This window comes from Atractosteus spatula, chromosome 8 (assembly GCF_055471065.1).
Source record: "Atractosteus spatula isolate fAtrSpa1 chromosome 8, fAtrSpa1.hap1, whole genome shotgun sequence".
Lineage (NCBI taxonomy): Eukaryota > Metazoa > Chordata > Actinopteri > Semionotiformes > Lepisosteidae > Atractosteus > Atractosteus spatula.
The window spans coordinates 17,546,719-17,573,206 of NC_142713.1; the positions used below are offsets into that span (position 1 = coordinate 17,546,719).

The following is a 26,488-nucleotide window of genomic DNA, read 5'->3' on the forward strand; positions in this document are numbered from 1 at the left end:
CAGTGAAGTAAGTATTCATAGCTAGAAAAGTTTGTAAATACGCATAGCCCTGTATTTCTTAATTATATCCACCATCTTTTAACAGTAAATTAATTTGCAATAAGCCACAACCTCTCTGTCCATTATTAAAATCCTCTTAGGGAGTTATTGGAATTTATCTTGGGGTTCAAAGGTTATTTTATTTTTCTGTTGTTTTCATAAACAGGAGAAGGTCATTGTGCATTGTGGTAGGGACTTTTCCTACAGTTTGACTATAACAAGCATCTCACTAAAATTCAGCTTATTCCCATTATCACTGTAGAAGCCAGGATCTTATTATGTTTAGAATTAAGTGTTCAGAAAGAGTATAAATAATAATATTTCTCTTGCCTTGAACGGAAAATGACCCTGGCTGCTTAACTCTTTTGGGCCAGCTCCTTAGGAATGCTGCTGAGATTGCAGTCTGATAAGCAGGAGGGGCTGGTTTGCTGATACAAACCAGGCCATCATAAATTGGGCTCATTATGACACCTCCACTATCCATATCAACGCCTTTTTTGTGTGCAACTCCAAGTGGGAGACACATCTGCACTACAACCCATGCTAAAGGTCACTCATCAGAAATTCACTGACAGGGGCATCTACCAATGAGGAACCTGCCATATAGGGAGGCCACTATACATGTTGATGTCATGACCAATCGCCATCCATGATGATTTGACTTAAAAGGTTGCTGCACACAGGTGAGACGCTCTTTGAAGCTTTGGCAGCTTGACTTTAGGCTCTGAACTGCAACTGGAACAAGCTGAATGTATGTGCTGCACTGAGAGACCCTAAATAAACAGAATTGTCTCTTTGGTTCCAAAGATTATCTCTTTGGGGGCAGCATTAGAGGAAATTTGGTGAGAAAAGCTGAGGAGCTTTGTCAAGCAGAAAAGGAGGTGGGTGCTGGCCAAAGTAGCATTCGCTACTTCGTGACAACGCATATGTGTGACTCAGGCCCGTACTCCTAAATGTTAAATGTGGTAATCCCCAATCGTCCAGTCAAAACCTGACCACTAATGAGTACTATTTTTCTACCAGTCTGAAGGCTCATTTCTGTGGTATGAGATTTACAGATGAGAAAAGCCTGGAGGCAATGACTGAGGGTGGCTAGAGGAGCCTCCTGAAGTTTTCCTTTCCTTATCTGCATCTTTACTCTCATCTAAATGACTTTGATGAAACCAATAAGGGGCACAGACTAAATTAATTGATCTACTGCGTATCATTTCTTGTCCTGAACCTTTTGAACAGTGACATGGGTAGAGAAGGTTTGTGTATTTTTGTAAGGGGATTTATAATGATTCTTTCTTTTGTCTTGATTGTGTAAAAACAAACATTTAACTGATTGCTTTTAAGATTTACAGGGCCTACAATTTTGGTCAACCCTTGCTCTAATGCTTCAATGCTTCCACTTTCATCTCCTGCCAAGCTCTAGTCTTGTGGTTCTAGAGGCTTTTGAATTTGTAATATCTCAGGGTAAAGTGTAGTGATTTTTAGATTATGCAGCACTGGGCAAGGTTGTATAGTGCCTTTCTCTGGCGATGAGTAGAATTATCAAACTATTCTAGTCGCTGTTTCTTTTCTTTCTAAAAAATGTTGTTCTGCCACTACTTTAGAAATATTGTCATATGAGGCAAAGATAATATTTTGCCATAGTTATATTATTTCACGTAACTTTCAGTAAGTGATGTACTGTAGCAATGTCCTTTTAAATTAGCCCTAGCTTTTTTATAAATGGAAGAAATAAATTCTGAAAAAAATAATATAAATAGGAGTAAACAATATTCCATAATATAAAATAATAAAATAATAATTGCTTACACTTATATAGCGCTTTTCTGGACACTCCACTCAAAGCGCTTTACAGGTAATGGGGACTCCCCACCACCAGCACCAATGTGCAGCATCCACCTGGATGATGCGACGGCAGCCATAGTGCGCCAGAACGCACACCACACATCAGCTATCAGTGGGGAGGAGAGCAGAGTAGTGAAGCCAATTCAGAGATGGGGATTATTATCATCATGATTGAAGTGTCAATGGGAAATTTGGCCAGGACGCTGGGGTTACACCCCTACACTTTTCGAGAAACACCCTGGGATTTTTAATGACCACAGAGAGTCAGGACCTCGGTTTTACGTCTCATCCGAAGGACGGCGCCTGTTTACAGTATAGTGTCCCCGTCACTATACCGGGGGTATTAGGACCCGCATGGACTGCAGGGTGAGCGCCCCCTGTTGGCCCCACTAACACCTCTTCCAGCAGCAACCTTAGTTTTTCCCAGGAGGTCTCCCATCCAGGTACTGACCAGGCTCACACCTGCTTAGCTTCAGTGGGTTGCCATTGGAGCAGTTGGTTGGCCCTGTGTGATGCTCTGCCTGCTAATATTTTGTTAAATCTTTAGAAAGTGGCCTGTTGTTGTTACTCAAGATCATAAGGGCGCTGTGACCAAAATGCTGGGTATGGGGAACATCATATGGAGAAAGATTTAAGTATGTTACCATGTTGAATCTATATTCTACTGCCTGTGGTTTCACCACAACAGAGAGGAAAATAATTACAGGCTGACTCTGCGCTTGAAAGAAAATAAAAAAAAATCAGTATGAAACAAAATGCCACATCACTCCAGATTACTTACTTTTATTATTTTATCATTAATGTTAATAAACTTGCTATTTGGAAAAAATCCTGGCACTTGCGGTTTTCAGAGTATTTAATCCATCTCGGAATACTCCTGCCTAGTGAAGGTAGTATGTGTTTGTATTTGTGAACACTAAACAGCCCTGTCAAATACTTCTAAAAAGTAAATCTTGGAATCATTTTTTTAGCATCCAGTCGTCTGTGTATTGGCAAAGTCTGTTTTTAGGCTGCCACCTTTAGTTCATTACAACAGAAAGCAAGTATGGACGTTTCTGCTGTAGCTTTGGATTTATTGTACTTCATGCAAACATTGCTGTCCCTCTGACTTTTTTGCCACTGGAAATGGTTTTCTTCTTTCTCTTCCCTTTCATTAAAAACACATGCATGAATGGTGTTGTGGTATTGGTGCACATTTGGTAAAATGTCAAAAGGTAAAGAAACCAAATGTCCAAAAATATCTAGTAGAGTGTCAGCTCCTCAGTATGTGAATTGAAGTTTGTAAGCCATTTATGGTTTCAGGCAGTAGTTAAAGAAGAGAAGACCACTGAATACTCAGCCTGCAACTGTCTGACCCTTGTGACAAGGGGGCATGCTCTACTGTGACACAGACAGGTGTCAGAGTCCCTGATCCCTGGATGTCTTGTGTTCAGTAAAATGATAGAGCCCTTTGAATGTTAAGGAAGCCTTGTGTGGGGTGGGGGAAGTAACTCATTAAGACATCCCTTGCATCTTTGCGTGAGAAACCAGTAGTGAAAATGAGACAATGTTGGTCCAGGGAGCCAGAAGACTGCTTTGAGTCTGTGCACTGGACCTTGTTCAAAGACGCATCATCCAGCCTGAATGAGAACACAACAGTCATTACAGACTTTATCATGAAATACTGTATGTTGTTGCCTGTGTACCTATGAAAATAATCCAGGTTTTTCCCAACCAGAAATCAAAATTCATTCCGTGCTAAGAACCCAATCCTGGGCTTTTAAATCTGGTGACTACACAAGAAAACTGGAGCAAGTATAGTATGAGCAAGCTAGAACTGCAGTCTTAACACCTCAGATGCTTGGCATATGTGGCAAGGATTCCGGGCCATCATGAATTTTAAAGTAAAACCAAGTGAAATCACAGTTACTAACACCTTTTGAACATGCGAACACGAAATCACCCGTGCAAGTCCCTTAAGCCCCTGCTGACTCTGTGCTCTCTGTCACTGTGGCCGACTTGAGATGAACCTTTAAACATTTTAACACTTGCAAAACAGCCGGCCCGGACAGTTACCTGGCTGTGTTCTCAAGACCTGCGCAGACCACCTGGCTGGAGTCTTCACAGATATATTTAACCTCTCACTATTTAAGCAGTCCTACCTGCTGTAAGAGAACAACCATTATTCCAGTACCCAAGAAAAAAAAGGCAACGTGTCTCAGTGGTTATCGCCCAGTAGCACATCCGTCATATTCAAGTGCTTTTAGAGGTTGGTAATGGCACACATTAACTCTGACTTCACAGAAAATCTTGATCCACTTCAGTTTGCATACAGACATAATAGGTCCTTAGCTGATGCCATCTCCATTGCACTTTGGCTCATCTAGACAATATAAACACCTGCACCAGATTAGTATTCATAGTTAGTAGTTTGGCATTTAATACTATGATCCCATCCAAGTTAGTCACTAAGCTCTCAGACCTGGGTCTTCTTACTTCTCTCTGTAACTGGGTCTGTGAGAAAAGGCAACAGCATCTCCTCCACGCTGATCCTCAACACAGGAGCCCCCCAGGGCTGTGTGCTCAGTCCCCTGCTCTGCTCTCTGTTCACCCATGATTGTGTGACATAGCTCCAGCTCCATCTTTAAATTTGCTGATGACACCACCATTGTACTGTAGGTCTGATCACAAATAATGATGAAACAGAGTACAGGAAAGAGGTTAAGGACCTGGTGGTATGGTGCCAGGACAGCAACCTCTCCCTCAACATCAGCAAAACTAAGGACTGGTTGTTGACTTCTGAAAGCAGGGAGAAAGCCATGCCCCTGTCTGTATCAATGGTGCAGCTGTGGAGATGGTCAGCAGCTTCAAAGTCCTGGGCATTCACATCACCATATATATGACCTGGTAAAATCACATAGACGAAGTAATCATGAGAGCACACCAGTGCTTCTATTTCCTCAGGTGACTCAGCAGATATTTGGTATAGTATGTCTTCACAAATACACATTTCTACAGAAAAACTATAGAAAGCATTCTCACTGGATGCATCACAGTTTATGACAATTACTAAGCTCATGACAATTAAAATCTACAGAAGGTGGTGGAGACAGAAGAGGTCATCACTGGTAGAGAACTCCCTTCCATCCAGACCATCTTTACCATAAACTGCCTCAGAACAGCACATAATATACTGCGCATACTGTACATGTAATCAAAGACCAAACCCACCCTGGGAATGCACTTTTCTCTCTTCTTCCTTCTGGCAGAAGACTTAGGAGTATAAAAGGCCTGATCTCTAGGTTCACTCTACAGCCATATGACTCCTGAAGTCCTCCTATGCCCACTTACATCTCTCTGGTTTTGCACTGAACTCAAAATATTTGCCACTACTTTTCAGACCACCCCTATCTGAATGCTGCAGCTATTTCCATTATCCTATCTCCATGAATGTGATGTAATTTGTTATATCATTTTGTATGTCAACATTGTCCTCATCATGTTATCTGTTATGTCATTTATCATGTGAGTAAAACTTGCAAGCATGCATTTAATTGAACTTGGGTACATACGACAATAAACATGAACCTAAGCTTAAAAATATATGTAGCTGCTCTTCTTTGGATGGACTCTAGTTCCAATTGTTTTTTTTATAATTTGCTGACTGACATTGTAAACAGTATTCTAAATGACTACAGTTTTAACATAATACCCCTTGATTTAAATTCTACATAAACCATATATCCTCACATTTAAATACATAGTTTCTTCTTGCTACCTGCATGTAATGCTATTCCCTTATCTACATAAACATAACTTGACTGGGTTGGTCCAGTCTTGAATTCTGCCTCAATTTCTGCCCTGTTTGCCAGTTCTCCTATTTTGGTACCATCTGTCAACCTCACTTGTTCACTAAGAGTACCAGAATCTAGTTGATTGACATAAATTAGGAAAGCATTGGTCCTTATTCAGATTCCTGTGGTAATTATCTCTTATTTCTACTAAGTTTATCTATTATCCAGTTCTCAATCGGAACACGTGCAATACCTTGTGCCTATGCCTACTGCTTGTGATTTATTTGAAAATACCATATATATAAGAAAATATCAAAAGGCTTCTGAAAAAATAAGATATATTTAGGACACGAACAATACAGAAAGGTTAAGTGTTATATTCATCCTCCACCCGTAATTAAGAAAACTGAAGACATTGCTTCAGCATAACCTTAATACTGTAGGTTGTTCAACTATGTTTGTTGGAAACAAATTATTGATAAAGCTGAAAGCAAGGTAGCTTGATCTTTCACTCTTATGAGATGTCATAGATGCTGAGGAGAATAAAAAACTGCCCATTTTGGAAAGCTAGCAATATAACAGCAGCATTTGGACTTTGTGTATCTTGCATTGTTTTAATATGTTGTGTACATCAACATGGCAGTGACATAGCATATTTCAACATCTTTTAAACATTCTCAATTATAACCAACTTTTCTCTAAGTTACTGTAAGTAAAGTAGTACGGTATGTGGTTTACCAAATCGAGGAATGTTACTTTTGTTTTTTTCTTCATTGAGATCCAAGATCAAGCTTGCATACTCTTGGACTTTTCTCTGCTGTATTTTAGTACTTTTCTGTCTCAGACCTTGTTGCTTTCTTTTTGAACCTCAGCTATTTGTTAATATGCCATGTTGCTGCATTTCTGCTAGTTTGCTAGAAACAACAGTTTGTCCATGAAACAGCTCATAGCCTTTATTAATTTTAAAAAGCTGCTTCTGTAATCACCCTTTGTTTCCTTCTGCCTTAGGACTGATCCTCTGATCTTCAGCTACTTTGATTTGAGATCTGAGAGCAGGTAAGAGGTCACATTTTTATTATCTAAGTGCTACCTCTTCTAAAATGTAGCTTCTTCTTTTTGATTTGTGTAAACTTTGCTAGTGGGCCACTAAAAATTTGATTTTGTTTCAATCATTGTAGATTCTTCATTAGATTAGTGTTCTGGGCTAATGTAAATAATATTTATTTTTAATAGTTTTAAGAAAATCTCATAAGAATTAATAGGGGACAAGGTACTTTAAAGCTTCATGGATTGAAAATAGTTCATATAATGTATATTAGTTTTGTTGTCAGAACCAATAAACATGTACAATAATTTAAATCAGGGATTTCCGTGTTCATTATCCAGTGTCAATTTTTTCACACTGATTAATGGTTTAAAATCGATCTTGCATAAGTGTCATAAGATTATTTTTCTAAATTTCACATTGAAGTTGTAAGGTAGGATGTGTAGGTAAAATGAGTTTAATGCATTTTAATTCTAGGCTATAAGGTAACAAAGGATGAAAATTGTGAAAGGGGGTGTAGATTTTCCTTATGCAGTGCATATGGAAAGAATTGTTTACCTCATTTATTTATTCGTACTGTATGTTGTAGTCTGTATGTAAATACCTGATAAGAAGTGAGTTAATGTGTTACAAGGATTGTAAGATCTGTAAATTGACTATATGCATATTCCTTGAATATGAAGTTTTAATAAACTGTTAAACAACTTGTGATGATGTACAAAATTGTTGTGCAAATACAAGATTGAGATATCAAACTTTTGTAAATAGAAGCAGTATTCAAATCTTTATTTTCTTAATATGGCAGAATACAGTATAATTGAGCACAAAAGAATCTGCATAGATTTTTACAAGATAATCCACTCTTTATTAGATCTGAACAACTTAAATGAGCTCATTATTGATGTAATGTAATTAATATCTCTTTTTTTTTCCAACTCTTCAAGTACTGGTACTTTGTAGTGATCTTTAAAATTCTAAGACACATCAGGCTCCCGGGACAGGACACCTCTACTTTAGGTTCTTTACTGTGCTCTGCAGTGCTTTACCTCCCAAATCTGTGAGGAAACTGTGGTATCCAAGTTACTGGTGTACCTTTACTTTTCTGTCATGAAACTTAAAAGCTGTTGTGCAGGCTCATTTCAGTGGTACAATGCAGAAGCAATTTAAAAATAAATACCATTTATCCATCCATTTTTTTTAACCACTTCATCCACTGGGGAGCCAAAATATCAGCAAGAAACGGGTGCAAGGCAGTATACTCCCTGGATAGTGTGTCAATCCATTGCAAGGCACGCACAGATACAGCCACAGACATACAGTACACACTCACACCGGGCCAGTTTTCCCAGAAGCCAATTAACCCGCCAGTACATTATGTCTTGACTGTAAGAGGAACCTGGAGCATCCGAAGGAAACCCATGGGGAGGAACATGGGGAGAGCATGCAGATATATGAACAAACTCCATTCAGGTAGCACCCCAGGCCTGGAATTGATCCCAGGGCCCCACCATTGCAAGACAGCAGTGCTGACTGTGCCGCCCTTAAAAAGAATACAATACTTGTAAATATCTTTGCATTTACTGTATCAGTGTATTTAGGGAAAGGTTTGCTTCATACTGTTTATTCCATATGTGAAATTACAGCATTAAGACCAGGTTTAGTTGAATTGTTTTCCATTATTGCAAATCTTGTTCTTAGCTTTTGTCCAAGCAAAGTAAGAAAAAGGGAAAACTTACCAGTTAAGATTCACAATCTTAATTAATTCAAACCAAAAAGGCAAAACTAGTTCAGTTTGGTGTACTGTACTTCCTGTAGGATGTCTCGATTTGCAGCAGAAGGAAATAAGTATCCTTTTGTCCTGCATAAATGTCTATTTTAGAATAACAAAGCAAGTATAAAATGAATTAACTTTGAACTCCAAATTTTGTTAGATTATTTTATCCAAGCCTATGCCAGTACTATAACTGAAAAACAATCAACTGCTGTGTCATCAATGAACTTTTTTGTGGGTTAATTTGAGTTATTTTTAAGCTTAGGCATGTGAGGTCACCATGTCAGTGGTGGAGATAGCTAGAAATTGCTGCTGTTTTGCTTAATAGTGCTCTAGTGACCTCTGCCTGGTAGGCAATAAGCAGTGAACTTCAATATTATGAGTAAATATCTCTTCTACATCTAGTCAATTTGTCTACATGAGAAAGCCCCTGTGGGGGTGATTTGTCTGGGAATACTGTAAGTGGGGAAGAAAAGGAATAAAGTGATTCTGCAGATCTGGAAAGATTAGGTTATTAATAAAGAATTTGCCATTGTTGCCATCCAGAAGCAACAGGCAGATATAAAAATGAGAAAATGTGAATTCATTCGAAAAATTGATAAGATATTTTGACAGGAATTGCAGACTTTACCAGTCTCTGCCTTTTATGTGAATTTTACAAATGTAAGATTATCCAGGCTTGAGACTGCATTCTTTAAGTCCAAAAGTACTTAAAGGGCAAATCCAGTGCAAAACAAAAATCAAACACAAAACCAAATACAAGTTTAGAACTTCTTACGTCATTGCATAATAATGTAATGAGTTCAAGTTCAAAGTTTTGCTATTTGTAACAAGTACATTGAAATTGTTAATTGTGCTTGTTCTGTCAGTGTATTTGTACAGTAGGTGAATACAGCCATAAGTAAAAGAGGTAGGTGAGTACTGCAAAGACAGGACCTTCAGGTACACAGTACAACATACAATATATACTTTACAATATACAATAGTAGAAAAATATGCAGTATATAGTGCAAACATGCAATATTTAACAGTCGATGGTAGTGACTAGTAGTCGTTTTGCAGTTAGCCATTAGCTATTCAAGGCACATACTGTACCACTTGGGAATAAAAACTGTTTCTGAACCTGATGGTTTTAATGCAGTGGTACTGCCTGCCAAATAATAGAGAATGGTTTGTGTCTGGGGTGGTTACAATCCTATGGCTTTATTTTGGAAACGCTTTATATAGATCACATCAATTTGTGGTACTGTACAGTAAGTCAGATCCAATTGTTTTTTTTTTTTAAAAAGTCACAATCCTCTGTATGGCCTTCCTGTTCTATATGGTTGTGTTCTCATACTGTATGGCAATGCCACCAGTCTGGACACTCTCTGTGGTGCAGTGATACAATCTCAAGATTGTCCACTTACTCATCCTCATCGCATTTCCTCAGATGCCCCAAGAAGTGGGAGCACACTTGTGCCTTTTTTAAAATGACATCACTATTGTGGGTCCAATCCAGGTCTGGTGCTCGCTGTTTCTCCTGAAGTCGAAAATGAATTCTTTGAATTCTTCTCTTGAAGACATTCAGGGCTAGGTTGTTGTCATTAAAACCACTTTATCAGATTCCTGTATGCAGACTTCTCATTATTACTTTGCCCAATTACTTTGGTATCATCAGCAAATAATTTGATGATATGATTGTAACTGTACTTTACCGAACGGAAATAACTGAAGAGTGACTACAGGGAGCTGGGAGCAGCACCCGTGAGGGGCTCCAGTGTTCAGAGTCGGCATGAAAGACGTTTTGTTGTTCGTTGAGTTGAAGCACAAACCTCCCTGCTTCACTGAGAAGGAAGGCTTGACCTTGACCCAAAATAACCCAAAACACAGAATTACTCTCCTTGTTAAAAACAGGATCCTGAATAAATGTCTGAGTGTGAAGTATTGCTATATCACTTCAGCCTCGTGTTGTTCCCAACTCATAGTGTTTCTGCTTGTTTCTGAAATCCTCATTGGATTTCACCTTTATGCATTTCATAATTATTACATACTACTTAAATGAGCCTGTGTTGCATGTGCATCATAAGATACAGCTACAGTATATAAGTGGAAGGTGGTTTTACATTTATTGCTAAGCCACGTTTAACTATTAAAAATATATACCATCTATTTATGTTAATTACAGTGAACCTCTTTTGCATTACGTTAAACTGTGAAATACATTATTTTAAAAGTGTTTGAGCTCATTTATAAAGTTTATAAGATTATACAATTCGAATTATAAGATTACAATAATAAGATTGTGACTGTGAGTTATCTGTTCTGAAACTGGAATAGAACAGAGCCTTTTTCAAGCCTCATTTCTGTGGGGGAAAAAACATTTTGCTAATTTAACTTTAACGTGTAAATAAACCCCAATAAAAATCCTTAGTCATCTTTGTGGTATTGATAGTTGTGTGGTGGGTACACTTGAATGTCTGGTCTCTCCATCTTTAATATTACTCGTGTTTAAAATATTAAATATTATACAGACAAAATAAGGTACTTACATTTTAGGTAAGAAGAGTTTAAAAAGCTGTAGTACTGGGAGAGAGGAAATTGTTTTTAGGAACTAATTTTTACCTTCTGGATGTTGAAATGTGACTGAATCATAGTAGCATACAACCTGAAGTGCTATATACAGTCTTCTTTGATCTAGTTTATTAATCCATTCATTCATTTTCTAATCTGCTTATCCAGTGCAGGTTGAATGGGAGTTCAAGCCTAACCTGGTAAGCAACTGGTGCAAGGCAGATGTCTTGTCCAGGGTGTATTTTATAAATTCACCTATTAAATTATTTAAAACCCTGAATGATCACTGAAAAGTTTCAAACGCACTTCAAACATTATCTGCAGTTCGTTAAAAAAATATTTTTAATTTTTAGAAAGGGTGGCTGATAGGGAATATACTGTAGCAGCAGGTTTTGTAGTTCAATAGAATTTGGGAAGCTGAATATTATATTTCTCCATCTGAATTGAGGGTTCCCCACACAGCATCTCAAGAATTGTTACAAATTGTGCTTACTTAGAAGCTGTCTCTGTATTGTGAAGATGAACATGATTGAGGACCTGACCATGTTTACATTCATATTACTTTAGAAATATTTAAAAGGTTAAAAAGTTTGTACAGGATGTACCCACACTCTTGTATTAAGTGCTCCTGAAATATGCATTAATTAATATTTCAGTTCCATAAAAGTAGTAGTCAGTATTTTCATCCACAGATATTTGTCAGGAAAAAAAACAGAATTAATGTTCTCTGATCCACCAGAAACATTAAGTGAGTGGTATACATGTGGTGGCTCAGAAGCACATTTGTACAAAAAGATGAAGAAAGATTTGTTGAAGCCAATGTTTCTGAAGGCCTGTAAGTCTGTTACTTCAAGATGTATCCACTACACATCTCTACCCAACAGGCAATTTATCTTTCAGTTTAAGTAGTGAAATAAATAAAAAGTTTGCTAAATATGCATTTTAGGATTGGTTGCCTATTGGAATTTTGATCATATTGTTAAAACAAGAGTGAATATAATTTTACTTTGTGTTTGGCAGATTACTGAAGAACTAGCTCTTAAATATAATTCAGTTGATATGTCATTTAATAATCTATTATTATTATAATCTATTTGATCCGGAAAGGTTTCTCCACTGGACCATTGCTGCCAGTGAGCCAGCCTGTTTCTTATCATCTATTGACCGTAATAGGGGAGTGCAGAGAAATTCTTTGTAAATGAGAATACATTTTAAGATGAGCACCGGCTGCACGATGCTTGTCCAGTAATTGACTGTAATTTACTGTGTTTGTTGTTTAAAGCATCGTGTCATTTACATCACCAAAACAATAGGAAGAATGGTTGGCTAATTCAGGGACCATTTCAGAGCACTGAGGATCAAGGTGCATCATTTATCCTTACCATTAATCTCACTAATGTCTGTTTTCTTTCAGAGTGATTCAAAGACTTTTGTTGGTGCTCCATGGTTTTCATAATAGTGAAGATACAAATATTGTAATTATAACAAACCTTTGGTTTAACTTACAAAATCTGCTAAAGGGGAATTTTGTCTGTAATATCAGAAATACCAGACTTTACCCACAAAAACAAGCAAAAGTCCGGTAAAGACATTTTTAAATGGTATTGTTTTATACAAATTCTCGACTAGTTTACTAGATATATTTACAGATGTGTTTTATTAAACAGGCATTAGCTACATCCTGTACACTGTTACTGTGAGTAATTATCATTCTTCTTCAGAGTCAATCAATTTTCTAGATTTAATAAAGAAGAATAATAAGGACAGTTATGCAGTTGAAGGGAAGTGGGTGGTTACATACAGTAAGAAAACAGCCTTGTGTTTATTTAGAAGATAATTTTAAGAATGTGCCCTGCAAATGCACAACAGTGGTTCTGTACCATAAATATCTCTGTGACCACAACAGAGAAAGACCCCCCCCAAGCCGTGAGAAAATATTGTTGCAGAAATTAAACATTACACAGTACTTTTAATAAGCACACAGTGTATTGTGGAATTGTGAACTAAACCTTAAGAAACAAAAATAGTTGTCTGCACTTGTAAAAGGGTAAAAGACATTTATTTAGATATTTATCTCTGAGTTGTCGCAAAAAGCATACATGCGCCCCATAAACTGCTCATTTATTCATTGGGAGTTTGCATATGCACTTGTATATTTGGATAATCTCAGTATAGTAAGTTGAAATTCATTTTAGATACAAAGAAAAATATGAATAGGTGTAGGCTACAGTGGACTTGTTCCTGTGGGAATTATTTGTATAGGCATATGAAATATATGAAACTTTAGTTATATGGATCTGTATTCTACTCTGAATCCATCAGTGAATAAAAAAAAAGTTAAAATATACAAGGAAAAGTTGTACTGATGTAAAAGAGCTGCAGCTCTTTCAGATCCAAAAACATTCAGAAGGGCCAAATGTATGCTTCTGAAATCATAGCTCATGTTCTGCAGTCATGTTACAGTTTTTGCTGAGTAGTCATCTTCTTAGGCTGTTTTACTGTATGTTTGCTGTTTCTTCTGCATTACCTTTGTTGGTAAGGTCTTAGAGTTGACTGAAGCCTTGCTAACTATATAGAATAAAAAGAATTTACAAATACAAATGGTAGCTTTTCTTTTTTATTTATACATTTTATCATTTTATGCTCTTTGTCCTAGTGTTCTTTTCTTGTTTGTGTGGTACTTTCTTCTGCAAAAGAGATTTATTCAGTCCAGTAACTGTCTATATACTGTACTTATCTGAGTGCCAACAGTGGAGTTCATCAGTATTTAAAAAACAATGTGATCACTAGCCTTCTTTTCAGCCATATGGTATGAGAAGCTTTGCCTCCTTGTTTAAATTCACTTTATTTTAGGTTTTCAAAACTAAAATTTAATACATTATCTGGAACAGAGCAAAAAACAATAAAGTTTTGTGGTGTTGTCTGTAAAGTAACTGCACTGAACTTGGGTTAACTGGCAATTTCTGTACTTGGAGCTCTGACAGTTTTATGTTTTTTAACATTGCGGCAGCATCGTCTATGCTTGATGTCATGTACAGAGATGTTTTTAATAAAAGCGTTAATGCATTTTCAATCAAAACATCCTTCAGCTGTTTTCAGCAGTTTAGCTAAATTTTATATTGGGTTATGCATGTCCTAATTTTACTTATTATATTTTCCTTGTGCTGAGTGAAGACTAACTCTGGCTAATTTGAAATACCTTTACAAACACTTTTGGAGATCTGTAGTTTCTACAATATAAAGATCTTTGGTGACAATGTTTTGACTATTGCTAATATAATTGCCAATATAACTTATACTATAGTGTTTTGTAATGTGTATGAATGTCCTTCTATTTTCCAATTGAAACAATTCAATTGTACAAGGCTGATTGAACACATTAATTTTTGATTTGATGGATTGTAATTTCATCATCCAAAATGGCGTAAACTGTTTTGTTGACATTATTATCAGAGCATTCTCAGATGAGAATAATGAAGATGTACGAGTACAGCCATGCTTCTATTTTTACCCCACATTCCACTAAAGAACTCATAGGTCCACTATATAAACCTGGTCCTCCTCTCCAAACAACCTCACGTCAGCTCTTTATTGGCTTAATGTGAGCAATTTAATAACTTCTCCCAGCTCTTTGGGTGCTGTTTATGTGAAGAGACTCACTGGCCCTAAAAGAGCAGGATTGCTCACCTCTGCTACATACTGAAAGTTTGGCCATGCAAACCATGGAAGTCATGTCTGTATTCTATTCTTCCTTCTTCACTGTTTTCTTAGTGGGTTACAATTTGAAGCTTTCTGTTCAACTTGTTTTCTACTATCTCATGCACAAAACTGTTTTTGAGATTTAAGATATTTGAATTTCCTTTTGTATTTTAAAAAGCTTTTTCAGGCTTTCACAAGTTTTCATTCTTTATCATGTGTGCAAAATTCTTCATGGACATTCCCAGGAGATATCCTGAAGTCATTTAACAGAACCGTTCATTTTCTGCTTAAATGGATGTTTATAAATGGAGCTTGTTAACCTTCTTTGGGTGTTTGCTGGATATTAATAATGCATTTATTATGTGCATGTTGAATCAAACCCAGCTTAAACTTTACTTGGTTTTCATCTATTTTTTAATGTTTGCCTTCATGTAGATGAATATTTTTTATTTAAAAGTCATGATTTGCAACTATTGTTTCAAATCTTTGGTTTGTGTAGTACATGTCTGTGGTGTCATAAAGGCCAGTTCTCACACAGCACAGAGAATTGCCCCCTCAGACTCGAGCAGTGCTGTTTTTAATCGTGGGCAGCAGCTCCCAGGAGGTGGCACAGAGCTGGTTGAGAATCCTGGTGTTAGGGTGAGGCTGACTGCATAGTTCTGGTCTTACTATACACCACTGACCCCTGGGGCATGTCATGTCCTTGCAAAGTCTGTTTAGTGCTCTTTTATAGGATAAGACCTTACAGTATATGCAGTTTGGAAACAAAACAGGTGTCTTGAAAATGCAACCTTTGGCGGGTGCATGTACTGTACGTTGTCACTGGTTCCGGGATAGTGTGGTGGTTGTAACAGTGAGCATAGTTGCATTTACTGGCATTGCCAAATGTATTTTAAAAGCTAAAAAGGACAAGCAATTAAAAAAAACTGCTTTCCCAAGGTTGGTCTTGCTGTAAGTATTCTTGGTTCTGCATTTAGCAACATACATCATTCATTTTTGGATTGTTTGCTGTCTGTGTTGGATAGGATATGTTCTTCTGTGTCAGTTGTGGAAGATTTTGTTCAACTTCCACCAAAAGAAAAACGGCAGTAGGAAGTGTTGCCATTTGCTGACTGGGCATATGCTGCACCACTGCTTTCTTAGTCGTGGGAGTCGTTTTCTGGCTTTTACACCAGAAAGAAGCCTCTTTCCGAGTATAATATGAGGTTGCGATGGATTCTGCCATGCTATTAACATTTCTTTTACTTCAAGCCAGCATTGAATTGTGATGTTTGTGCAGCTCAGCTTTTTTTGAATTCGTTTCCAGGACCTTACTGAAAGTTTCTATGGTGCAGTAGTTAAAACACAATCTATGCATCTTGGCATAATGACAGGCTCATGGCAGGAAACAATTCTTATTTCTAGGTTGAAGAATGATATTCAAGCAAGTACTGAAAAGTTTTGCAGATGTATTTATTGTTACCTCTAAATATAAGATATAGTAATAAGAGTATATATTTTTTGTCAACTGAATTTATTTGCAATGTGAATATCTTCTTTTTGTTTCTTGGGAAATGATCACTCTAGTGTGATGAATGAAAGTAATCGGTATCTTTCAGAAAAGTGGAATTTATTTCTTTCTCCCTTACACATCTTGCATCTGATTTTGTGAAATATGACTTTCCTTATCAAAATCTAACTTTTAAAGGGAGTCAAAAAAACACGCAGAAATGTTTATTTCAGTCTGATAGATATAATTTAACATAATTTAACTGGTAAATCACAAGTCACAGTATGCTCTAGCACCAGTGGTCTTCTGTGCCTACAATTATATGCTAGATGCTTTCTTCGGAAAATCTTAATGACGTCACTCTAATCATCCAAACTAAAGACCTGAACACAATTCAGGTAGGGCTAATTAGTGTGATTGCAGAACTGGAAACTGTATTCAAATCTATACTTAAGTTCATATGAAGAGGTGGTTGTCCAAGGGCTGTCTTGATAACTGCCATCATCGTGAGTACATAAAGGTGAAAGCTTTATTAAAAAAAGCTTTTTTATTATTGTCGGTATAATTAGACATTTGACTTGTTAGGATCATCAGAGACAGCCGAGACAGCGTGTTCATGTCCTGTACCATTTTTTTCTGTGCTGTGGTGTTTTTTTAATCCATCAAGAATGAAGTGGTGTGCTGCAAGCTTTTATTTTTAATCTGTGTTTTAATTTATAGACTTGCCCAGTATTTTAATTAGGATTACACTTGAACTGTGTTTCTGTGCACCTACTGTACAGTACGTTCCCCAGCAGTGCACTTGTGCTAATTGAGTTTGTGACCTGACTCACACCAAGAACAAATCCTAAGGACTGTCTGAGATCAGGGTAGAGCAGAAGCTCCTTCACTGAAAAGTGAACTTTCTTTGTATTTTTAATTGGAGGGAAGGCTGTACTTGGCAAGTTGTGTGTTTTACCACAGTTGATACTTTTTGTTCAATCATTAAGACAGTAGCTCCATCTAGTGGGCAGTGTACTCTATATACAAATACACAGTTTATATACAGTTTTATTCAGAGGATAGTCTAAACAGCTAAGTTTATTTTATATTTAGTTTCCTGTGCCTCAGCTAAAGAGGTAGTGAATCCTGTATCATGGCATATGTATTCTCTTATTTCAGTTACCCTTGAAAAGTTTCACCTTTTTAAAAAAGTTTTACATGTTTAAAATCCTACTGTATAAATTAACAAAAGACTTCATTGTCTCGAAAAAAATCATCCTTTTTTTCTGCTTGTTGCCCAGAAGGTAGTATAGAGTATGATGCTGCTTATTGTTTCCCATGCACACAAATTACTCTTTTGTTTGTAAGAGAAGTCAAAGATAGTTCATGCTCACTCATTATACATCTCTGATTATACAGTGTTTTGTACATTATAAAATTGTCATTTAGTTAAAGAAGCCTTACTGTAAAATTAACAAAAAACATTGTAACTTTAGCACATGGAAACACAAGGAATTAATCACTTCTAGTCAGGCAAATACAATTGGAAGTAGTCTAGAATCAAATAGCAGTATGAATAAGAATGACTTAAGAGTGTGTTGTAGAATTAAATCAACATTTTGGTAAAATGACATGAAAGAAGTTCACTAAGTTATAAATTTATTAAGGTGAAAGGTGACATTTTCTTGTGCCTTGGAGCTAGAGTGTATTATCATTCTCTGATTAAGGAAAGAACAAAAAGCAGCGGGATGAAAATTAAAATTAGTATCATGGGAATATTTTATAACATTAAAAAGTGATGATTGAAAATTTTACTGTAAATTTTTTATCTTATGTGAAATTAAGTGTTTTTGAAAGGTCATTTATTATTGGCATATGGAGTATATGTGCTTGCCCCAGGTCACAACAAATATCAGTTTGCTGATAAATTAAAACAGATCAATTCTTGCAGCTGAGATGACTTTTTGGTGCTTTCACTAGGTGGCAGCAGACTCTACAGATTGTGCTGAATAAAGCCGTGTTCATAAAATTGTTTTATATTGAATTCTACCTCTTCTCGGCTGTTTAGTGTTCTTTTTTAGAGGTAGAGAGAATTGTTTCATTTTCATTTCTAGATTTTTTAATACCTCATGAGTGAACTCATCAGAGCTCAAGACATTACATGGGGTATTATACCAGATTTAAATAACCTTTAGCCCACAATTTGAGGAAATATTTGCATCTATGATTTCAGAGTTGACAGGCATCTTATATGGGCTGATGTGAGTACAACTGATATTGGATATCTTAACCAGGAAAGGTGCATTTTGTTGACTAACCACCTCAGATTTTGCCTGAAGAATTCACCAGGGGCTTCTCAATCTGCTCTGTTCAAAAATACTCGCTGGTTTTTAATTTAAATTTCTGTTTGATGTGTGACCTGGCAAAGGTCAATCAAAAAACTGATGTTGACCATGAAAATCCTCTTATGAGTAACACGGATGCTATCATTATTTGTAGCACCTAGAACGTGTCGAAAAGCTAGTCAAACAACTAGGGCTTCTAAGAAAAATTTCATGAGCCCTCATTTCCCTTTTGACAAGCGTCAAATGAGAGGAAGGTGACAGAGTTTAATCAAATTTCAAACCAAACCTGTGCCCTGTAGATAATAAAGGAACACCTAAACACTTGGTTAAAAACCCTCAGTTAGTTTGAATACTTGCATATTTACATTGTTTTTAGGAGGAGTCTCTTTAGTTTTTTAGTTGTCCTCTAATGACCTTGACAGACTTCGATAAGGGTGGTGGGGTTATGGTGGGTGGATTAAATGCAGACCTGGGAGACGTGATTGGCTTTCAGATATGTATTTCTCCTTAGTGAGAAATGTAACAGAATCTCAATGTGACGTGCTGGGATGCGAGGAAGAGTAAATTTAGCAGCAGTGGGGAATAACGTGAGCCCCACTGTGTGTCTCAGTCCTGATTCTTGGATACACTAAGGGAGAACTTTGTGTAATTACAATATTAATTGCTCTCCTCCATAGATTGTAAAAACAGTCACCAAATGGCAGTATGTATCACATTGCAATCAACAAGGGAGCTAGAGAAGTATTTCTCAGTTCTCCTGCATCTGTTAGTATTACTATCACTTATGAATATTTTTTTCTGTGATGTTATTTTGTTTTGGTGTTCAGTTTTTCCCCAAATGTGCCAATTTGCTCTGTGTTATAGTGAATTAAAATATTATTTTTTATTCTTTAAATTATTATGTATACCTCAAAGTTGCACTAAAAATGAGTTTTACTTGGTTATGTGTTAATAACTGTTTACCTGGATTGTATTTGTTATAAAAAACATTAAAATAGCCAACAACAATGCACATTTTATGCACACAATATAAAAAGTTAGAAGTGGCATGGAATAGTTGCATACTATTAAAAGTCAAGTTTCTCCAGTAATTTTTCCCTTGCGCTGTCAGTAGCAAACATTTTATGAGATTTTTTTTGATGATTTTAAAATGCGTAATACCTACATAGAATATGACGTAGTCTGTGCACACTCAAGCATATTCTCCCACTGGAATGATATTAAACTTGTAAACATTGAGTCACAGGTTTCTATAGACTTTCAGTGCACAGTGATGTATGTAAGAACAAGACAATCCTTTAACTACTAGTCAGTGTATTTTTCTCAAATTTTGGTGGCACACCTATTTAATTATTTTCTTGTTACAAATGTAAATATGTATGTTTACAAGTGTGATGGAAGCCTACTCAGTGAAATGTCTCAGGTGGGTCTGCATGTTTCCTACAAAGACCTTTTAACTTACTTTTCAAATTAATGTGTTGATTTCACTAAATAAAGGTTTATGTTATCCAGAAGCTTATAATTTGTTTGTACCATCAGTGCTGTAATACGCCAGACATGATGCTTTTTAAATGTAGATTTGCAATGTAACATTTTATTTGTTTGCTGGCAGAAATAATTTGATGCCTTCCATTTTTTTTAAATATCAAACTTATAAAAACATGTTCGCCAAAAAATTATTTCATGGCACCTTCTGTAATGCATTCTAAGACGTGTGTAGTTTTGAGGCTTATTTTTTTCAGTGGCAGGAGTCATTCACTTTTTCAACATGAAATCAACCAAGGCAGTAAAAAGGTCATAGACGGCTCAATACAATGTTTTGCCAATGAGGACGACTCATTAAGTTTAAAGAATGTGGTACTTAAAATGTTCACAGGTTTTAGTATTGTTCCATTCAATTTCAATGCACTTGACCTCTCTTGCAGTCTGTCTGTGCTGGAAAACAGTAGAAATCTTTAGGATCCCACTGTTCCATGTCTCAGTAGATGCTTTCATTATTTCATCAGCTGCAAGCCTCCTGCATCACTTAATCAGAATAGCTCTTCGCCCCCCTCCACTTCTGTTTGGTAGCTCATTTGTTCTTCATCATATTGACATAATAGGAGTTTCTGTGTGATTTGCAGTCAAAACTCCCAACAGAACTGTCACAGTGGTGCCTGCTAATGTTCGAGTAGAGACCTTGGGTGGTGGGGAACCCTTAGCACAGGGCTGTCCAATCAAGGTCCTGGAGGGCCTATCCGAAGGCTTGTTTTTTGCTTAATTGGTTTGATTTCACAGTTTCTCCCAGCTTTTTAGGTGCTGGTGCTTTAAAGAAACCTAAGCCCTTGCACACATACTGTACTAGCTTTTCAGGACAAGGACTGTATGTCCCTGACCTAATCCTTCTACTATATACGGATACTCACTTGATCTCAGTGTCCCAGTGATGAACGCACATTTCATGTAACCAACAGGCTTTATTGAAACCTTCTAGGAGCTGACAGCTTCCCCTGGGGCTGATCTTGAGCCCCAAGGCCTGAAGACTCTATCTTGCAGAGATTTTGGAAATGTCCAAATGCACGGAAACATAAACCACTGGGAAATGTGAACCTCAGCTGCTATTTCATCTCCTATATTTCTCAAGGGACAACCAAAAATTGGTCTCTGGAAACATTTGGTCTTTTGATACATGACTCATCATTTCCATGTTTTCCCTCATCCACTTGTGCAATGTAATGAAAAATGGGAAATTTAATTTACAAAGCAGTTCTGTTGCATATGGCAAAATTAAACCAGAGGCAAATTGTTTTTTTAAGAGAATTTAGGAGGGCTCCTGAGTAGCTCAGAAAAGGAGCTTACTCCGAGCACTGGTTCATTTGTGTGATGCAGATGTCACGGGTGCTTAGTGCTTGAATGGCTCAGTGAGCGGGTGGGTCAAAGGAGCCTGTCTGCACTTCCTGTGTGGGGACAGAAGCTGTTGCCGTGAGCCAAGGCATAAAATCGCAGTGGGCAATTTCAGATCGGGAGGGTAGCTAATGAAGTAGTTGTTGATTTAGTTGGCAAACTTTTTAGTTTATAGTTTTTTTCTGTTGTATTATTAATAGCAGTAGCAATGTTTGTCAGTTGAAATTGTGATATAGGTGTTACTCAGTGAGAATCACTCCATTTTACTGCAGCATAATTAACAGAAAGCAGTCATAACCCCTATTACAATTTTTATGTACAATTATTAAAACTAGGGGAAATGACTGTTGGTAATTGGCTCAGTAATCAGTGGTTAATATTTAGAAGAGAACAGAAAGTGGATAGGGATTTGGGCCACAAAATAAGACACTGTAAAACAGTTACTATTCTGCATATTTTTTAATGTTGCAAGTTTGTGTTTTTAAAGTACATTATTGGGTAAAACGCTTTTTTGGCATTTGTTTCATGGAGTATTGGAGTGTTATAAAAATAGTTTAATGAGAGAAATTAAAGGTTTATGAGTTAAGAGAAGCTAATAGACTTAATAGGCTAATGTTTTTATGCAATGCAGGGTAAGTAAATGTAACAGCAAAGAAAATATATTCTTTTATGTGCCATTTGTGGGAATTGCTGTGAACAGGACCTCTGAGTAACATACTTTTTGTGCAAGGGGCCTCAGTGATAACCTCTTCAGTGAACTTCATTCCTTCTCTGTGGCAATAGTGCACTATATCAAAGATTTTATTTTGAGTATGAAGTTTATTGTGTGATTTAGCTTAAATTACGTTTAATGTCTTCTTTGAAACTGAGACGGCAACCATAAACCTTAGCTTTTTTTTCCCCCTCGATTTAAAATAAGTTCATATCTTGTTGCCTCAAAATCCATCACAGATGTCAGATAAGGCCCTTCTAATCTCCTTGTAAAAATTCATGTAGTCTGTGTTGGTGTTCAGTTTTAAAGATCGAGCTTGTCACACAACCCTATTTGAAAGATGGATTCCTTAGATTAAATGTCTTGGATCTGTGTTAAAAAAATGTGCCACTTAGGATATGTGCAGACAAACTACAGTAGTATGCTGAGCTAGAACTGAGCATGTTTGATAAGGGATAAAAGTCATTGTAGGTATTGCAGATGCTTTGTGCAGGCTGTACAGGCATTGTTACCTAAAGAGAAAGAGCAATAACAAAATTTAAAATTATACATTTTTTAAAGTTTAATCTTTTTAAACATAGAATATGTATCATTTTTCTCATCAAATTGATGTTATTGTATTTCTTAGGAGGAGCACAAGAAAACAAATCTTTTCAATGATCTGTGCTACGTCATAGCTGCAGGTTTTAGTTGCACCTTGCAATTTGTTCTGTGTGGAAGTATGATTTTGTGCTTTTCTTACCTTCAGGTTTCCTGTCAGGAAATCAGCCATGGTTTTATACAAGAAAGCAGCTTAAAATAGAAGCACAGCAGCCCGGGCAAGGTTGTGTCAAAGAAATGGAAAGAAGCAGAAGCTCAGATAGACTGTTCGAGTGGTCACTTTTCACATCTGCCTGAAAAGGCTTTATAAATGTCCATTCAGAAAGGTAGCACAATGGCCAGGGTCTGAGATGAATGCCATAGATATCTGAATGCACTATATTTTACTCCATCGTCATCATCCTGCTTCAGCTGCTTAACCTGGAGAAGTATAATTTTGACATGCTAATTCTGTACTTTAACTTTGAACTTCCATTTTTTTGTTGTCTTCAGCTTTCTTGTTTTTATTTTGAGTGCTTCAGGTGTAGCTGTATATAAAGTGTTGGCATACATCATATACCAAATGACCTTGGCTTCACTAGCCAAACAAGTGCTCAAGTTGTCTTTATTATATAGGAGGGTCTGTTTTTTTCTGTAGCTATTTATATGGTCAAACCATACAGATATTTCCTAGTTGAGTGAAGAATTAACAAAGGATTATTTAGAGTGTTTGTGCTATCGGGAGCCATAACTCCCTCTGACGCTTTTCAAACCTGCTCCTTCAAGCCTGATGTCAACAGCCAATCTACACTTCTTTAGTGCTTGAGGAAGTCATAGAAATCCTTGGTCATTAACTAGTAACCTACACTACAATTTAAAGAGACAATTTAAAGAAATATAATATTGCACAAAATTAAGATAGATATAAATTACTGGCTTATGTAAAGTTAAATTTTATTGAGGAGACCCAGCATGTACATACTGCATGATATTAAAAATGTTTGGCTATGCATTTCTTGATTTTGTTTCTATTTTTATTGCTTGCAGAGATAAAGAGTATAATTTCAGTTTTCTATGTTATATGTTTATTATTATATGTTTAAAAAACAGTCTAACATACTTTTTAATAATGTGACGTTGCAGCCTGATCTATTTTATTTTTTTTAACTACTTGTATTTTGTGTATACAAAAGAGAACCCTGGAAAAAAAGAAAAACTTTGACTTTTACTTAGTTTACTTGCTGTATTAATTCCCAGTCCTAAAATATGTTGTTTCTTTGCAACATGCTAATTGTTTCTTTTCAGTTCAGGCTGCTCTACTGTCAAAATCTTGCTCATTTGAAGTAGACATTTTGGTCACTAGGACACCTAAAGGACAAACAGTGGCTGAGAGCCAGTCTGTCTGGAAGGCGCCTGACTCATCGACACTTACGGTGACAGATGCAAATCCCTGCATGACTACCGGTCACTCTGGGTTCAGCAATGTGCTGCCCCAGTAGATAGCATCTAAATATTATGAAACGTTGCCTAGAAAAGGCCAGAATGCTCAAGTTTGAGTTATGGCTGTCATTAAAAAGGAGGTCTGATACACAACGTTAAACATTTAGCTATAAGCCCCTTGATGTTGCAGTCTCCCACATTGAGGCTGAAAGATAATAAAATCAAAACCACCAGTGGCTCCGTTACCTGCTACATTAACAGGAATGTCTGCCCTTCAGCCAGTCTGTAGAAAAGCACCCAGTATTCAATTCAGCCTGGCACCCCTTGAAGGGATTTAATCCCCAGGGCATGACTAAGGTGACCAAATAACTAAGGAAGCACCTCTGCCTAATACTGCTTAACACCGTGGTCCAAAATTCTCTTGTTAATACAGTCATCAAATCAAAAATAAGCAAGTTTTAATGTGTCAGCATGTTGTTGGCACACAAACATGAAACATATAGACATAAAAAGAGATATGCATGTTCAGGGTTCACCTTAAGCCTCTCTTCCAGTGCTGTTTTACAGAAGCTTTCCAGTCAGGGAAATGTCTCCAAAATATTTTGTAGAACGATCTGTCTGAAAAAGCCTTTTGAACTTTGGCCTTGCCTTGAATGTAAAAGGAAACCAAACTGTGGAGAAAATAGCTTTGGGTGGGGCATAGGTAATACATATACTGTATACAAAATAAGGAAGAGGAAATCTTACATTACAATCAAATGGCTGGATTCACTGGCTTGGATTTCTGAATTCAACAGCTTTGCCACAAGTATGTACTTGTATGCTCTCTGCTCTTTTGCTGCATGGGTAGTGCATTCTTTAAGCAATCTTCTGGTGCTTAGCGTCTCTCACAGATGCATTTTAAGGTGTAGACTTCAGAGTGTAAGGCCTCCATCTATATACCAGTGGATTTATGCATTTATATGAATATTCTGCTGCCTTCTTTAGCAACTTTTCCTCCAGTCATATCCCCCTCCAAAAGGTTAACAGCTGATTAACACTTTGTTATATACAGCAGATCATAAATATGAACATGATCTACACTGGCATATAAGTGATATCCAAAGTACAAAATATGTAGCCCATCTTATCACCTTTTTTGCCAGGAGCTATATCCCCCTGTAACTCACGGCTGGCTAAGCAGGTGTGAGCCTGGCTAGTACCTGGATGGGAGACTTCCTGGGAAAGCTGGAACAGGTGTCAGTGGGACCTGTAGGAGGTGCTGACACTGCAGTCCGTGTGGGTCCTAATGCCCCAGTATAGTAATGAGGACATTGTACTGTAAAAAAGGCACTGTCCTTTGAATGAGACGTAAAACTGAGGACCAGACTCTCCATGATCAAAAATCTCAGGGCATTTCCCAGAAAAAGGAGAAGTGTTTTTTCCAGTGTCCTGGGCAGGTTTCCCCCTGGCCTTTACCAGTCATGGCCTCCTGATAATCCTCATCTCTGAATTGGCTTTATCACTCTGTTCTCCTCCTCATTGAAAGCTGATGTGAGGTGAACTTACTTGCTGCTGTCGCATCATCTAGGTGGGTTCTGCACATTCGTGGTGGAGGAGAGGAGTCCCTCTTGTATGTAAAGCGCTTTGAGTGGAGTGTCCAGAAAAGTGCTAAGGAATTAACTATTAATATTTTAAAAATAATAGCGTGACTCGCATTTAAACACGCTTTACTCAAAATACTGTAATTAAACACTGGCATATTCATCAAAAGACATATGTTGCTTGTTTTCACAGTCTAAAATTTGAATGTCTTAAAAACATAACAAATTATAACTTTACAGATGTTTCCAGAAAGCATGTGTTAAGTAAAAAAAAACTCCTGCCAAATTAGGGCTCAAAAGAGGTTGGGATTGCACTGTGCTTTAATGTAAGGGTGGTTGGGGAATGGTTACCACTTTAAATAGAGAAGTTCTTTATCCTCCTGGAAAGAAAGCAATAAGCAGTATCAAAGTTTAAACATTTCAATTAAAAATATATTTTTTGTATGTGGCACACAATTGTTGAAAAGCTGCAAAGCTATCAATAACATAAAAGCACTGAAGAAAAATGATTCAGGTGGAAAGCTGCATCAGCATGTGTAGACTGCAAATGAACAAGTAATAGGTTTATTCCAAGCTGAAGAGAAAAAAGAAAACACAACATTTCAGCCATGTGAGAAAGACAGGGCAGAAAGCAAAGATTAAATAGCACAGGAGAACAAAAGCTGAGAGAGTGGAGGAGGTGGGAGCAGGGGAGAGGCAGAGAGGTCACTCAGGTGGTGTGAAGTGGGGAGAGGTGAAGAGAGGTGTGAAGTCGAA

At 37.0% G+C, this 26,488-nt stretch overlaps 1 protein-coding gene across 2 annotated transcripts in view; it reads left to right on the forward strand.

Moving 5' to 3' along the window:
- tspan9a (tetraspanin 9a) overlaps positions 1-26,488 on the forward strand; it is a 196,337-nt gene that overhangs the window by 36,726 nt on the left and 133,123 nt on the right. For both annotated transcript variants that reach the window (XM_088924055.1, XM_088924056.1), the window contains exon 2: positions 6,660-6,707. The gene's annotated coding sequence lies outside the window, so the exon portion shown is untranslated. The remainder of the gene's footprint in view (positions 1-6,659; positions 6,708-26,488) is intronic.